This window comes from Schistocerca piceifrons, chromosome 5, assembly GCF_021461385.2.
Source record: "Schistocerca piceifrons isolate TAMUIC-IGC-003096 chromosome 5, iqSchPice1.1, whole genome shotgun sequence".
Classification (NCBI taxonomy): Eukaryota; Metazoa; Arthropoda; class Insecta; order Orthoptera; family Acrididae; genus Schistocerca; species Schistocerca piceifrons.
In genome coordinates, this window is record NC_060142.1 from 157,516,134 (window position 1) to 157,530,937 (window position 14,804).

The window sequence follows — 14,804 nt, forward strand, 5'->3', positions numbered from 1 at the left end:
ACCTTTGGCTTCCTTGTTTAACCCTCACATTTCCTTGCCTGACAATGCAGCACACCGCCAACGATGCTGAGTGCTGTTCTTGACTTGCTACAGTTATGAAATCCATTTTTGTCCTACATTTAAACATGCCAATGCGGATGCCTTGTCCCACCTACCTGTGGGTCCTGATCCCAACTCTGATCACGAAGAATTGCTTTGCTTCCATCATGATATTGAAACACAGGCTCCAGTCCAGGGTTTCTCAACTAGAAGCTCACGCATAGCAACTGCTGTTACCATCGACCCAGTTCTCCGTCAGGTGGTTCAGTTTTTTCAACAGGGCTGGCCAGGCAAACTGCTGGATCGGGCTTCAGACGCCCTGTGTAACTATGTTTCGTTCAGATATTGGCTCTCTGTTTTTCACACTGTTTTGCTGTTGTCCACAGAAGACCTCTTTCCTATAGTAGTCATTCCTTGCACAATATGGCACAAGGTTCTATGCCTTCTCCATTTTGTGTACTGAACTGCTAGCTAGGAGACATGTTTTTTGGCCAGGGATTGATGGCAAAATTTTCCTTTTTGTCACAGCTTGTGAGCAGTGTGTCTGACAACAGGCAGCTCCCATGGCATCCCTGTCGCCCTGGCCTGCTTTACACCTGCCATGAGAATGCATTCACATAGATTTTGCAGGTCCCTTCTTGAATTCCTATTGGCTCTTGGTTGTGGATGCATTTTCCTGGTTTCCTTACATCTCTGGTGGGCGCTGACGTCAGCTGAGGCCACAATTCATACACTTTTGAGGGTATTTTCTATTGGGGGGTTGACTTGTACCTTAGTTTCCAATAATGGGCCCCAATTCATTTCTCACACCTTCAAATCGTTTTGTTCCCGTCACGGCATTCATTATATTATGGCTCTGCCATTCCACCACAGTCAAATGGTGAGGTGGAACAAGTAGTGTGTATGTTTAAGCCCCAAATAAAAAAGTTTCTTGTGGATTTGCTGCAAAACAATGTCCTCTGTTTTCTGAATACCTATCACATCACGCCTATCAGGAAATGGAGCCTGGTGGACTTTGCTTCACAGCTGGCAGCCACGCACTCTCCTCCACCTTCTGCACCCTGTGCCACACCTGCTGTGGTTGGGTTTGTCCGCCCACTTCATGCGATGACCGACAGCATGGGCACCAGGGTTTGGTCGCTGGCCAAAGTGAATACCAGCCACTGTCATCCGCTGTCTTTGTGACATCCATACAGCCGAAGGGCTAGTAGCGTGCCACTTTGATCAGTTGTGTCTCCGCTCACTGCCAGAAGCTACTGGTTTTTAGGTGTGGCCTCCATCCCCGCAGCCCACCCTGCTGCCCTCCACCTCGAGCTTTCCATCACCTGCTGTGGATGCGTTCCCATCCCATTGGCTGCCTCCTCCACTGTGGCATCCTGGGGTTCCAGCTTCCCTGCACCTGGCACTGGTCCGTCTCCCGCCTTGGGTCCATTGCTGCAACCTGTTGTACCAGTCAGGCAAACTCCACCAGCTCGCTTACTATCATCGCCTCAGCCATCATTGCCGGTGGATCCAGCCCCATCTCTTCTGCAGTGGGATCTGCCTGCTGATGATGATGAAGAAATGTCAATGGCACTCTCATCTCCGGTGATGCTGTCAGGCACTGCACGGGCCCATTATCCTCGGGCATGCCCACATTCCTGCACATTCTGGCCCTACGCTCCAATGTCCACCTGGCGCAGTGTCCCAACACCATTGTCGCCGTCGGGTGTTGCTGCTCCATATTCAACTCTCATTGGGCTGCCGGCACCTCCTCCATCAGCTGGATGTCCACTTTGCATGAGGGAGAGGTGTGCTGTACCCTGCTACCAGTGAGTGTGAAGCGCACCGAATGTAGTGTTGCCCCATGGGTGAATTCAAACCACCAGCCAACTGTATCAGCATGGACTGGCCACTAGAGTCCACTGATGGGAAGCGTGCACACAGTATGGTCTCCACTGTGTCGTCTACATGCAGCCTGCATCTATAAATGCGGGTGAATTCAAACCACCAGCCAACTGTATCAGCATGGACTGGCCACTAGAGTCCACTGATGGGAAGCGTGCACACAGTATGGTCTCCACTGTGTCGTCTACATGCAGCCTGCATCTATAAATGCGCAGAGCAGTGCTGACTGAATCTCTTGTTGTTATTCTAGCATGTATCACTCAGATCAGTATTCCGGGTCTTGTGGAGTCCCATGAGGCTTATTGTTCAGAGGTTATGAATAAAGCCACATTTGAATGACTTGGATCGGTTTTGTATAGTACTTGGTTACTATTCCCATGTATGATATTCTCAATCTGTAAATTCAATGCCTTTAAATAAATAAATAAATAAATAAAATCTGTGGACACATCAATAGTGTATTATAATAATGGAAATTCTTGTATGGAGAAATAAGAATATAACAGAAATGAAACAACTCGTGTGTAATAGATATGTGGTGCACAAAAACACACAACAGCATTCATACCAGCTTTTGAGCACTAGCTCTTTTTCTAGCAAAAGTACACTTTCACACGGGCAACCGCACAACACCCAAATGCGCACTCCTGTGGCCACGGCAAGTAATGTATTACATTTTTTCAATTGCATTTCTCATTAATGAAATCGGCTTTTTCTCGTTTTTCCCAGAAAATCTCACAAATGTAATGTTCTAAGGTGAACTGCCAGAACACGACAACAAATACCCACAATACGATGACAAAAGACCAAGTTATCATCAGACATGCTGATGGACTGATGTCAGGGGCTGGAGCAATCTCCCTTTATAGCTGAGGACATACAGAACCCCTGAATATTCCCACATCCATTTTGTTTGACATTTGCTTTTCAATTCTCATATTCTGGTTTAGGTTTCCACTGAATTTTTAAGTATTTGCCAGCATCTTCATTTCATCAGAATTCATGGATTGTCCCACCACTACACAGTGTTCTGTGACTGCCGACTTCATGATTATGCTAAATGTGTGTGTCAATGGTGTTTCATGCAGTGTTCGTCAAGGCTCTGATTATTTGGCCCATGTAAGGGATCCAGTAAACTCCTGGTTTGTGGTAGCTCAAAGCATCTTTTACATTGCCCAGAACTGATCTAATTTTGTTGGGCAGGCAAAAAATGCATCACAACTTACGCTTCTCCATTTGCAAGAAAGGCAGTGGCTCATGAATTCTATGCCTCCTCATAGCTTGTGTCCCCAATGGCCAGATTGGAAGAAGTTGCTTGTCTGTATGATCATTGCTGCAGAATACTGTTTAGAGGTGTTTTGTGCATCTGATGTGGTACAGGCCTTGTGTAACAGTGTCCTGAGAATATCATTTTTTCAGCATTGGTTTGGGGTGATGTTCAGCATGCAGATGCAGGTCCTTATGAGTGGGTTTGTGGTAATACCATGTCCCAGAATGTTATTCACATTCCTCTGACTAATCAATCCAGAGGAGGCAGTTTCTCTCATTTTCTCTTCTAGCATGAGAGCTATGTCGTAATGTCTTGAATTTAGCTGACATAGAAAATATCTTTTTTTGTCTTTCCCATTTTCCCCTGCGGCCAAATTGCAAACATTCCATCACTGTAATGAAAAGAATATGTAGGCTTACATGTGGCTGATTTTGGTTTTTCTTCTTCGAAGTGCTCCATATATAGGTTTGTGAGCACATGAGAGTGGGGACTGGCAATCGCTACACCATCACACTGTTCTTAGAAGTATCCACCAGAGAGAATATTCACAGAGGTAAGGATGTTCCTAAATAGGAAAGGAAACTATGTTGAGACAACATAAAATAAAAATCAGTTCTGACTTTCAAAACTAAAATAGTGTTTCCTCGGTAATCTTAGTGAAAATGCATAAAATAAACTGATCTGTAGTTGCAGTTCAAAATATATGACCTTCCTTGAATGCAGAAGCTGCATAGCTTTTTTAGCCCTTCCACAAAGTATTGCAGCATCACTAATGTCACAAGCAAGGCAAACTAAACTAATATTTTTAATAAGCTGACAGACGATCCATCGCTTTCTGCAAATTTAGAATTTTTTTATACTTAGTAATGTGGTGAATGAACATGTACACAAGACCTTGAACACACTAGCTCAAGTTAAAAGCTTGAGTTGTTCCTCAGAACACACAAGAACAATCAAACACACAAGGTATATATCTGTACATCCGAAGAAGGGGGTAGGAGTTGATAAGCTGAGCTACCATGTTGTTCAATTTTTTGCATATATGTGTATCCAGGGATTTTTCAAAGCAAGATCAAAGAAGTTAGCACCCTGTAAACTAGACTGACCGAAGAGAGTTACTCCAAGTCAATGATTCAGGTCACCTGGCAAATTGAGCTTGCCAATGAAAAGACAACATGACAGGAAATTCTGCATCCAAAGGGAAAAGAATGGAGGAAGAAGAACAACATAGAAACATTTCCCTGTTTTCATTAATTTGCATTTGCATTTCATTCCATCCCATCCCATATGCATGTCATATCCCAATTGCCAAGCATTTTACCACATTTTTGGTGTCCACTTTAGGTGCCAACAATGGCAAAAACAGAACATAATTTCCATGGAAATGGGATCGCATGACTTCATATGGGTGCCAAAATGTAATAAATTCAAATTTATAAAGCAAGGAAAAATTAGGTTTATTATAATTATACACAAATCATCAAGCAAAGTTCTCAGTGTTAATTTGACTGGGCACAGATATGATTCGATAATTGAGCATGTAGGGTGGGGATTAACCACTTCATCTCACCACATAATGGAATCACCAGCAAATAAGTGTGGGTGACTAGTGTGATATCAGAGTAACATGGCAGTCTCCAGGTGAGGCGGCATGACATTGTGTGACTTCTGATTGACAGTCTGCAGCTGTCATGTCCACATCTGTAGCATTGAGGGTGACATTCAGAGCAACTTCACTGATTTCCCTCACTTCCTGCCTAAGAACTCTCTATGTAAATCCAATGCAGCTCTATTGTTCTTGCCAGAGTGGCCATTCACTAGGTCCCAGTGCACATGGGGCATCTATTGCCTGCAGTGATTAGAAAGCTGAGGCAGAATGTTATATTTGGAAGTAAAGGTCAGGTGACAAGAACACACTTAGATGCTTAAAGATTCAAACATTGGACCATAAGAAAGTGTACCCAACATGAAATGGTAACAGAAGATATGACAAAGTGACAACAGATGTCAGGATGAATGTAGGGATCAGATTCAAAGTCTGAAAACTGAGCAGAAAATAGGTTGGCATGCCTTCAGAACACAAAACCACAATGCTCTATGCAAAACAGCATGTGAATGATTTAGCAAGAAAATCCCTTGAAAGGCTCTCCAGAGTGACTCTCAAAATCATCATAGAATAATCCAAAAGAATTCAACATGAACTCAGAATCATCTCCAAAAAGCTCCAAGTGAACTTGGTATGACCAGAAGCAAAACGAACTCAGAATATAGGCTTAAATCATCTCTCAATGAAGACTCAAAAACAACTCACAATGATTGAAAATTTCTGTGTGAACTCAGAATAACCAGAATCAGAATGAACTCAGGATGAAAGCTTAAATGAGTTAGCTGGAACTAAGAATCATCCCGACTGCCCATACTTGGCAGTTCTGATCCTCTTCTGCCACTTTTGCCTTTCAGGGTGCTGAATTTCCTGTCATATTGTCTTGTTACTGGTGATCTCAGGTTGCAATGTCACCCAATGAATGATTGGCACAGGGTAGTCTCTCCCTGTGGGTTTTGGTCACAGGGTGCCAATCTTTCTGATCTTGCTTCAAAAAGTCGCTGGCTGGTGGCTAATAGGGATTACAGGAATGCAGGCAGCATTCTCACACCATCGCTTGCTGTGGTGCCAGCCACTGTTTGTGGCCATTTCCCGAGTGACTTACAGGCCAGATTTTCTTGAGAAAACTGCTAAGAATGTCTCCGCGCTTTTCTCTTTATTGCTGAGGCCTAAGATGGCTGAGGCTTACCACCAGGCCTGTTTGTGAGAAGGTCTGGAAGCTCCTCTCTCAAGTGTCTCAGGTCCTCAGAACTCAGTGGTGTCCCTCAGACATCTGTCATACTTTAAATGGGACACCCCTTTCTGAGTTAATCAAAACAACTTGCAAAGCATGCCTGTCCATCTTCTGTAGTTTTTGGTAAAGTCACAATAACAGGGAGATGCTTAAATGAAATCCTTTTGTCCTGAGTGTCAGACTGCAAAGTATTACAGTATCCACACTCTGCAAACCACTTTGAAGTACATGGCCAAGGGTACTTCCCATTGTATCATATTTTAGGATTTCTTCCCATTCTATTAGTGTACTGTGTGCAGGAAGAATGATTACTTAAATACCTCTGTACACAGTGTTATTAGTCTAATCTTGCGTACATAATCTTCATGGGAGTGATACATAGTAGGCTTAGTATATTCCTAGGTTCCTTCAAACTTTGTAAGTAGCCTTTCACGTAATATTTCTCTTCTGTTTTCAAGTGTCTGCCAATTCAGACATCATAATGTAATTGGATTGGTAAAAACTCTACTCACCAAGTAGTGGTGGAAGAACACATATATAGAAGGTATTGCATATGTAATACATTTTATGTGTGTGTTCTCATGTCACCACTTGGTGAGTTGATTTTTTTACCTAACCAATTACATTATATTTTCAAAAATTGATTATTTCAGTTCAGATATCATGTGTGTCAAAAGGCACTTAGTGACTCTTGGTTCTATCTTTTTTTGTATAAGTTTAATATCCCCTGTTAGTCCTATTTATTAAGGGCCTCACACACTTGAACAATATTCTAGGATGCATCACACAAGTGTTTTGTATGCTATCTTCTTTGCAGACTGACTTCATTTTCCCAGTATTAGCAACAAACCACAGTCTACCACCTACATTACCTACAACTGAGCCAATGTAATCATTTTCTTCTGTATTGCCACAAACTGTTGCACCCTTGTACTTGTATGAATTGACTGATTCCAGTTATGACACACTGATACTGTAGTCACAGAATACTACACTTTCACACAATGGAACATTTGGAATGGAATAACTATATGAATTAGGATGGATTACAACTCATCACATAGGGGAGGCACTGGGCAACAAACAGGCATATTTAAAAGAAGACTGTTGGAAAATGTCACCTTTCAGACAAAACCCTTCAAATCCCCCTCCCCCACACACACACAGTGTTGTCTCCAGTACTGTGTTGAGAAGCAATCTCAGCTGGAGTTGGTAGTGGAGGAACAGAAGGTTGTTCCAACATATTTATTGTTCCTGTAACCCCCTTGGCCTTGACCTCTGCTAGTTCTCCCACATGCCTCTATCCCCTTTCCAACTCTCACACCAGCCTCACACACACCTTCTGTACCCCCAGATCACTTGCACGGTCCTTCCCCCTTCTCTTCTAACCCGCACACTCCTACAGACAGTGTTACAGCACTTTCCCCCAACCCTTTTCCCTGCTATACCTCTCTCTCCCTTCTCCAGACCCCTCCTGTGCCTCCCATTACCCACTCCAACTGAGATTGCTACTCACTGCAGCAGCACAAAAGTGCCTGGGGACAACAGTGACCATGTATATGTGCAAATCTCTCTGTGTGTGTGTGTGTGTGTGTGTGTGTGTGTGTGTGTGTGTGTGTGTGGGCGCGCGCGCGCGTGAGCGCTTCATATAATGAAGAACTTTTGCCAAAAGCTGACACATTTTCAACAGTCTTCTTTCAAATGTGCCTGTGTATCACTCAACATCTATGTGGTGTGGAGCAATCTATCTATATAGTTTTACATCGCAGAATATTTCAAACAAATCATCAATATTTGCTCCACTTTGAAAACTTATCAAGATCTGACTGGATATGTGCGCAGCTTTCTTCAGCTAATACAGTACTTCATTATAGACAACTGCTTCAGCTGCAAAAGTTCTGGTATTTCTTTTAACATTGTCTGCCAGGTCATTAATGTACACTATGAACAGTGGCTGAGTGACCGTAGAAGAATACAGGAAGACTTGACTGAATTTCTATTTGGTGTGATGAATGGTAGCTTGCTCTAAACATAGGAAAATGTAAGTTAATTCAGATTAGTGACAAAAACATCCTGTAATGTTCGAATTAGTGTGAGTGGTATGCTGCGTGACAGAATCATGTTGATTAAAAATCTACGTATAAAGTTACAAAGCGACATGAAATGGAAAAAGCACGTAATGTCAGTTATAAGGAAGATAAATGGTTTACTTCGGCTTACTGGGAGGTTCTAGGAAAGTGTACCTCAGCTATACAGGAGAGTGGTTACAGATCACTTGTGGCATGCATCCTTGAGTACCGCTCGAGTGTTTGGGATCTCAACCAGACAAGATTAAACGAAGACATTGAAGCAATTCAGAGGCACACTGCCAGAATTGTTAGTGGTAGGTTTGATCAACATGCTAGTATTATGGAAATCCTCCATGCAGTCAAATGGGAATCTCTGGAGTTTTGAGAACCAGTATTTATGATAGACGGCATAACGATTCTCCTGACACCGACATATATCTCATGTAAGGACCATGAAGAAAAGATACGAAAAATCATGGCTCATGCAGAATAACACAGGCAAATGTTTTTCTCTTGTTCCATTTGTGAATACAACAGTAAAGGGAATGACTAGCAGAGGTACAAGGTACACCCTGTCATTCACCATATGGTGACACCCACAGTGTAAATGTAGAACTGCAAGGATCCCAACACACTTTCCTGCTGACCACCTAAAGTTACTTCTACTTCTGTCAACGACTCTCAATCCATAAATTTCAAATCATACCTCATATGATTGTACTTTCCTTTAAAAGCATTGCTGAGGTATTGAGTCAAATGTTTTTCACAAGTCAAGAAATATTGCAGCTACTTGATTGCCTTGATACATCACTTTTAGGCTGTCATGTGAGAAAAGCACATGTTGGGTGTTGCATGACTGATGTATTTAGAATCAATACTTGTTAACATGGAGGAAACCATTACGGTAGAGATTAATCATTACGTTTCAGCGCAGAATATTTTCTACAGTAATACAACAGATGGATGTCAGTGATACTGGTAGATAGTTTTATGGTTCACTGTGCTCTCTTCCAAGCACTGAGCATTTTTTTTGTTTTTTGTTTTTTTTTGTTTGTTTTAAGTCTTTAGAACATATTTTGGCTAAAGGAGGCGATGTGGAGAGGTGATTGCTAAATCAGATGAAAATTGTATTTTCAGTCTGATAGGGATCCCTTTAGGCCCTTGATCTATGTACAAGTTTAGTGATTTCTGCTGTTTCTCAATACCACTGACAGTACCATTTATCTTTGGAGTGATGTGAGAGTTAAATTGGTACAGTACACCTAAAGGAACATTGGAAAATGTAGCTTAGGCTTCGTTTTCTACTTATTGTGCAATAGTCAATCCCTGAAGAGACTAAAAGCACTTCATTATGCCCAACAGATAAGAAAAACTAGTAACATTAGCAAAACAGCCTGGCATATTGTAAACAAAGAATGTGAACATATAGAAAAACCAGGCTGCAGCAACATTGCATTAGAAGAAAATGGAATACTGTTGAATGAACCAAAGTCTGTATGTGAGGCCTTCATTAAACATTTTAGTAAGGCATGCAGAGAAGAAAAAGATGAATAAGCCCTGAAAATAAACACAGTTAAAATGAGTAATTCATTTTTCCTAAGGAGTGTAACAGAGTTTGAGGTCATGAATATAATCTCAAAACTTGAAGTAAAATCATCTAGTGGCTGGGATGACATATCTTCCACACTACTTAAAGAATGCAAAAACGAGTTAATAAAACCAATAACACATCTAATTAACAGTTAAATTGGCCATGGGACCTTTCCAGAGCTTTTAAAAATCACTGAGATACTACCAGTGTATAAAAAGGGGGCTATCACAGACATAAATAACTACTGGCCAATCTCTTTGACTTCAACACTTGGCAAGCTGCTTGAAAGAATAATTCTAGATCAAATGGAATCCTTCTGTAAATACAAACTATTGAATAAAACACAATATGCGTTTCAAAAAGGACTATCTACAATAACAGCATTAGCAACTTTTTTCCTAGAACTCCTGAACAGGCTGGATGAAGGAAACAAAGTTATAGGGACTTTCCTAGCTCTGTCTAAAGCATTCGGTTCTGTGAATCATGCAGTACTGTTATCCAAGTTAGAAAATTACGGGGTAAGAGGAGTAGCTCTAAAATTACTAAGTTCGTATCTCCGTGATAGAAGACAGTGCACAAAATTTAATTATAAGAATGAAAGTAAAATCCAAATAGTAAAGTCAGCTTACACAACTCTCAATTGTGGAGTTCCCCAAGGAAGTATACTTGGACCATTCTTGTTTATAGTATATATTAATGATATAACACAGCCACAAAACTCCAAACTAGTGAACTATGCTGATGATACATCTTTTATTAGCTGGGCTGTACAGAGGGAGCAGCATTCCAAAGCAACAAAGAGAACTTTGAAATGATCACATAATATCTAACAGTGAATAAGCGCCGGCCGGAGTGGCCGAGCGGTTAAAGGCGCTACAGTCTGGAACCGCATGACCGCTACGGTCGCAGGTTCGAATCCTGCCTCGGGCATGGATGTGTGTGATGTCCTTAGGTTAGTTAGGTTTAAGTAGTTCTAAGTTCTAGGGGACTTACGACCACAGCAGTTGAGTCCCATAGTGCTCAGAGCCATTTGAACCAAGTGAATAAGCTAACACTGAATAAGAACAAGACTGTAGTAATAAAGTTCTTGCTACATTTTAATAATACTCATACTTCATCATTTTCTACAGTTGAAACATCTGACAAACATATGTTTTTAGGCATATTTATTGATGAACATCTCACTTGGAAAGAGCATATCAGCTCCACCTGTAAAAAGGTTTCTAGTAATATTTACCTACTACAAGATCTTGCAAATATAGTAGCTCCCCTTGTCCTTAAACAAGTGTATTATGGGTTAATACACTCACATCTGCAATATGGGATCGAGGTCTGGGGTGGGGCACCCACTGTCTATATGGATCGCATTTTCGGGCTTCAAAAGAGAACAATTAGGATAATTGCTAATATAAGCAAATGCCAGTCCTGTAGGGACTACTTCAAAAATTATAAATTACTTACTGTTTACTCATTGTATGTATTTAAGACCATAATGTTTGTAAAAGAGAACGAGGAAAATAATGTAAAGAACAGTGACACCCATAATTACAATACTCGAGCCAAAAGTGACTATCGTAGGATACGGACTAACAAGAAAGCTACAGACCACAGTCCATATGTAACTGGGAGACAATTCTATAATAAGTTGCCAAAAAATATAAAGCAACTCCAAGGCAGTCTTTTCAAGGGCAAGTTTAAAAATTTGTTAATAGAAAGATGTTTATACTCATTAAAAGAATTCTGAGCTGCAGTACTGTTAGTTTATTCTTTTACATACTGCAGTATATTAGTGGTGGTATTGTTATAATTGGCTAACTGATGTATATAATCATTATATGTATGGAGTGATATATAATGTGCTAATGTGTTTATAACATTATTGCATGGAATGATATACAATGTGCTACTTGATGTATATATTCATTCTTGAAATGACATGATATTGAAATAATTGTACAAAAAATGATGATGTCCAAGACTGTAAAGTTAACATGGACAAATAAACATTATTATTATTATTATTATTATTATTATTATTATTTCTTACGAAGTTTCTTTACACAGGCCTTCCAATGTGGAGGACCTCTCCTATAGTGTTCTGTTCTACTACGTGCATATCTATCCACTATATAGTCAATCATTCTTTTAAACTTAAGCCATAGTTCCTGTTCATGATCCTGCCTAGAGCTGAATTTTTCTCTTTGAGATATGACATTACTGCATTTTTATCTAATGAATTACACAGCAATTCTCCATATCTTTTCTACTTCTTCTCTCAATCAAATTTCATAAAGGTCCAAAATGAACATCACTCAAGGACTGGTATGACAAGGATTTTGTAATTGAACTCTTTCTTGGGCAAGTACACTACCATCACATTCTTTCAATAAATTTCAATCTGGCAGCTATCTTTCCCACAGCTAGAATTATGTTGTTATTCCACTGTACATTGATATGAACTGATGTTGCTAGATATCTGATAGTTATGATCGATTTCAGTGACTGTTCAAAAAAATTGTTCAAATGGCTCTGAGCACTATGGGACTTAACTTCTGAGGTCATCAGTCTCCTAGAACTTGGAACTACTTAAACCTAATTAACCTAAGGACATCACACACATCCATGCCCGAGGCAGGATTCGAACCTGCGACCATAGCGGTCGCGCGGTTCCTGACTGTAGCGCCTAATACCGCTCGGCCACCCCAGCCGGCAGTGACTGATAACTGATGGTGTAATCAGATGGTATCAGTTTCTACTGGCTACTTACGTTCATTGCAATACATTCAGTTACTGCTCCAAGCACTGACAATATGCATGTCTTCCTGTATTTTTAATGACATTCTTAAATATGACCATCAAACAAAACTGTGTTTGCTGCAAATGCTACCTGCAAGCTCAATTATAATCCATTCATCATAAGAATAAACCTGATATAAACAAACACAAATGCGATGATTGGTCAAAAGCCGTAGCACACATACACTGGTGTTGTTACGGTCTTGGAAGTAGCTCCTACTTACATATTAGATACCTTATTACTAAGTTATGTTAAATGAAACTTTAAGATATTCAAACATATTAACAGTCATCAACATATTTCTTAATCACACTTTAGCTAAGCAGTTTTTATATCAAAAATCATGGACAGCCACAGCCTCTGTAGCGTTGTGTTCTGATTGTCGCGCTGTTAATGTGCAGTATGAAAATAGCTGAGGCCGCTTTCTGCTTCATAGTGATACATGCATGTGGAATATGGTTAAAAAGTGTCGAGAAACAGGCTGTTCTTAATGTTTCTCATAAATTTATGGAGATAACAGGCTTTGAAGTTTTCCACTGTTATATGTGATGCAGTTAAGATACAAACATTCGTTAAACAAATAGTACAGTCGATATCATAATGGAATGTGAATCACATGCATGCATTCATGCATTGGTTCATATCTCCCCAATAGCATTTTTTTTCTCATTCAATTTGAAATACCTACATCTCATAATTATAAACCTCATTTTTTATGAATAGTTCATGTCTTTTTGTTTCTAATTACATATTGGACTCTAAATTCCTGTTTCCATTCCAAATACAAATTCTTAATTATCGATGTTTTATGAAAGGCTGTTTATAAAAGTTGTTTAAATTAAGAAATCATAACAACTTAATTTTGAAGGTAAAAATGAAAAACTAAATCCTCTATATTTGGACTATGTCCATCGTTTTATACCACAGAGGTAGATAAGTATAGTAGAAACATGAAAAAAATTGTTTTCACAGCGTCGAGCACGTCATACAAATGCTGCATTTTTACATTTTCTACTGTACCATTACAGTGTGAACCCAACAGAACTGATTTGAAGCCAAGCTGCGGGATTTGGCCCGAAAAGCAACAAAGACTGTTAAGCTGCCAGATGTACTGGAACTAACATATGCAGCTTTTTCGTACATCACTGGCAGGATTTAGAACAGCTCGTCATAAAAAAAGAGAAAATGCTGCGCCTGGTTTGCTTCGTAGATTCTGTTGTTGGCAGGTTCATTATCAATGTAGCAGGAGACACTTCCAGAACTGAAATGTATTTCTCAGATTCGAATAAGGAAGGAGCTAAGAGATTACCAGACGACTGACTGTAAGTAATACCTTCAGCGGCATCAATATTTAACTATATGGAGAAATCCCTCAATACTCTCTTATGTAACACACAGCTTATGCAAAAAAATTACCTTGTGGTTCAGTCAGGAATTTTCATCATTATTGTTTTTAATTACAACAGTACGTAAGCTAAAAATGATAACGTGTTGCGATTTTCGCTTAGTCGTCAAAAGAGCACATTGTGGGAGATTTGCAGTATATTATTTCATTCCGCTTAAAAATTAAATGACATTCGAAGCTGTATTGCTTCTCTGCTCGTCTCTTTTTACGTGTGAACTGCAGCTGGTCATGTCACTGCAGGCTAGCTATACCAGCTGACCGGCCAGTGCTGTCCAAGTTAAATGTGCCGGTAAGGCTGTTGCCCTGTAATATCGTTAAGACAATGTGCGTGTAATGCACAGCACAAAACGTATCCTTATTATTGTACTTGACAGTATTCGAGACAGCTTGGCTGCAGTCCCACGTGAAACGGAAATCCAATGAGTTTCCAGCAAACTTGGAAGAACACATAGTGCAATGTTTACATCAGGTTTATTCTTATGATGAACGGATGATGATACATACATAGTGGAAAAGAAACAAGGGCACCCACGCAATATTTTGTATGGGCGAGGGAGGGCTAGATCTGGGAATATGGTGTATTATTTAATATTTTGGAAGATGAATGGCAACTTGTATGTAACAGTTCAAAAGTTCCCTTTTAAAAACCTGCATAATACTGACATTTTAATTATTCTCTTGGGGTGCCCTTAGCAATAACAGTATTCCCCCACATTCTTGACATGCTCCAAATACTACTTTTCGCTCTGATGATGCCTCCATGCTGCGTCAGTGCAGTGATGCAGCCCCCGAACCACAGGACACAGGAAAGCTAAGTATGTAACTTGCTGCTCTGCTGGTATGTTGCAGGTAGCAGCTGGAAACTGATTAGCCTGAGGCAAACAAATAACAACTGCACTACAGGCTGTG

At 40.2% G+C, this 14,804-nt stretch overlaps 1 protein-coding gene across 1 annotated transcript in view; it reads right to left on the reverse strand.

The window, feature by feature from the left end:
* The window catches only part of LOC124798124 (leukotriene A-4 hydrolase), a 131,196-nt gene that overhangs the window by 94,761 nt on the left and 21,631 nt on the right, over positions 1 to 14,804 (reverse strand). The window lies entirely within an intron of this gene.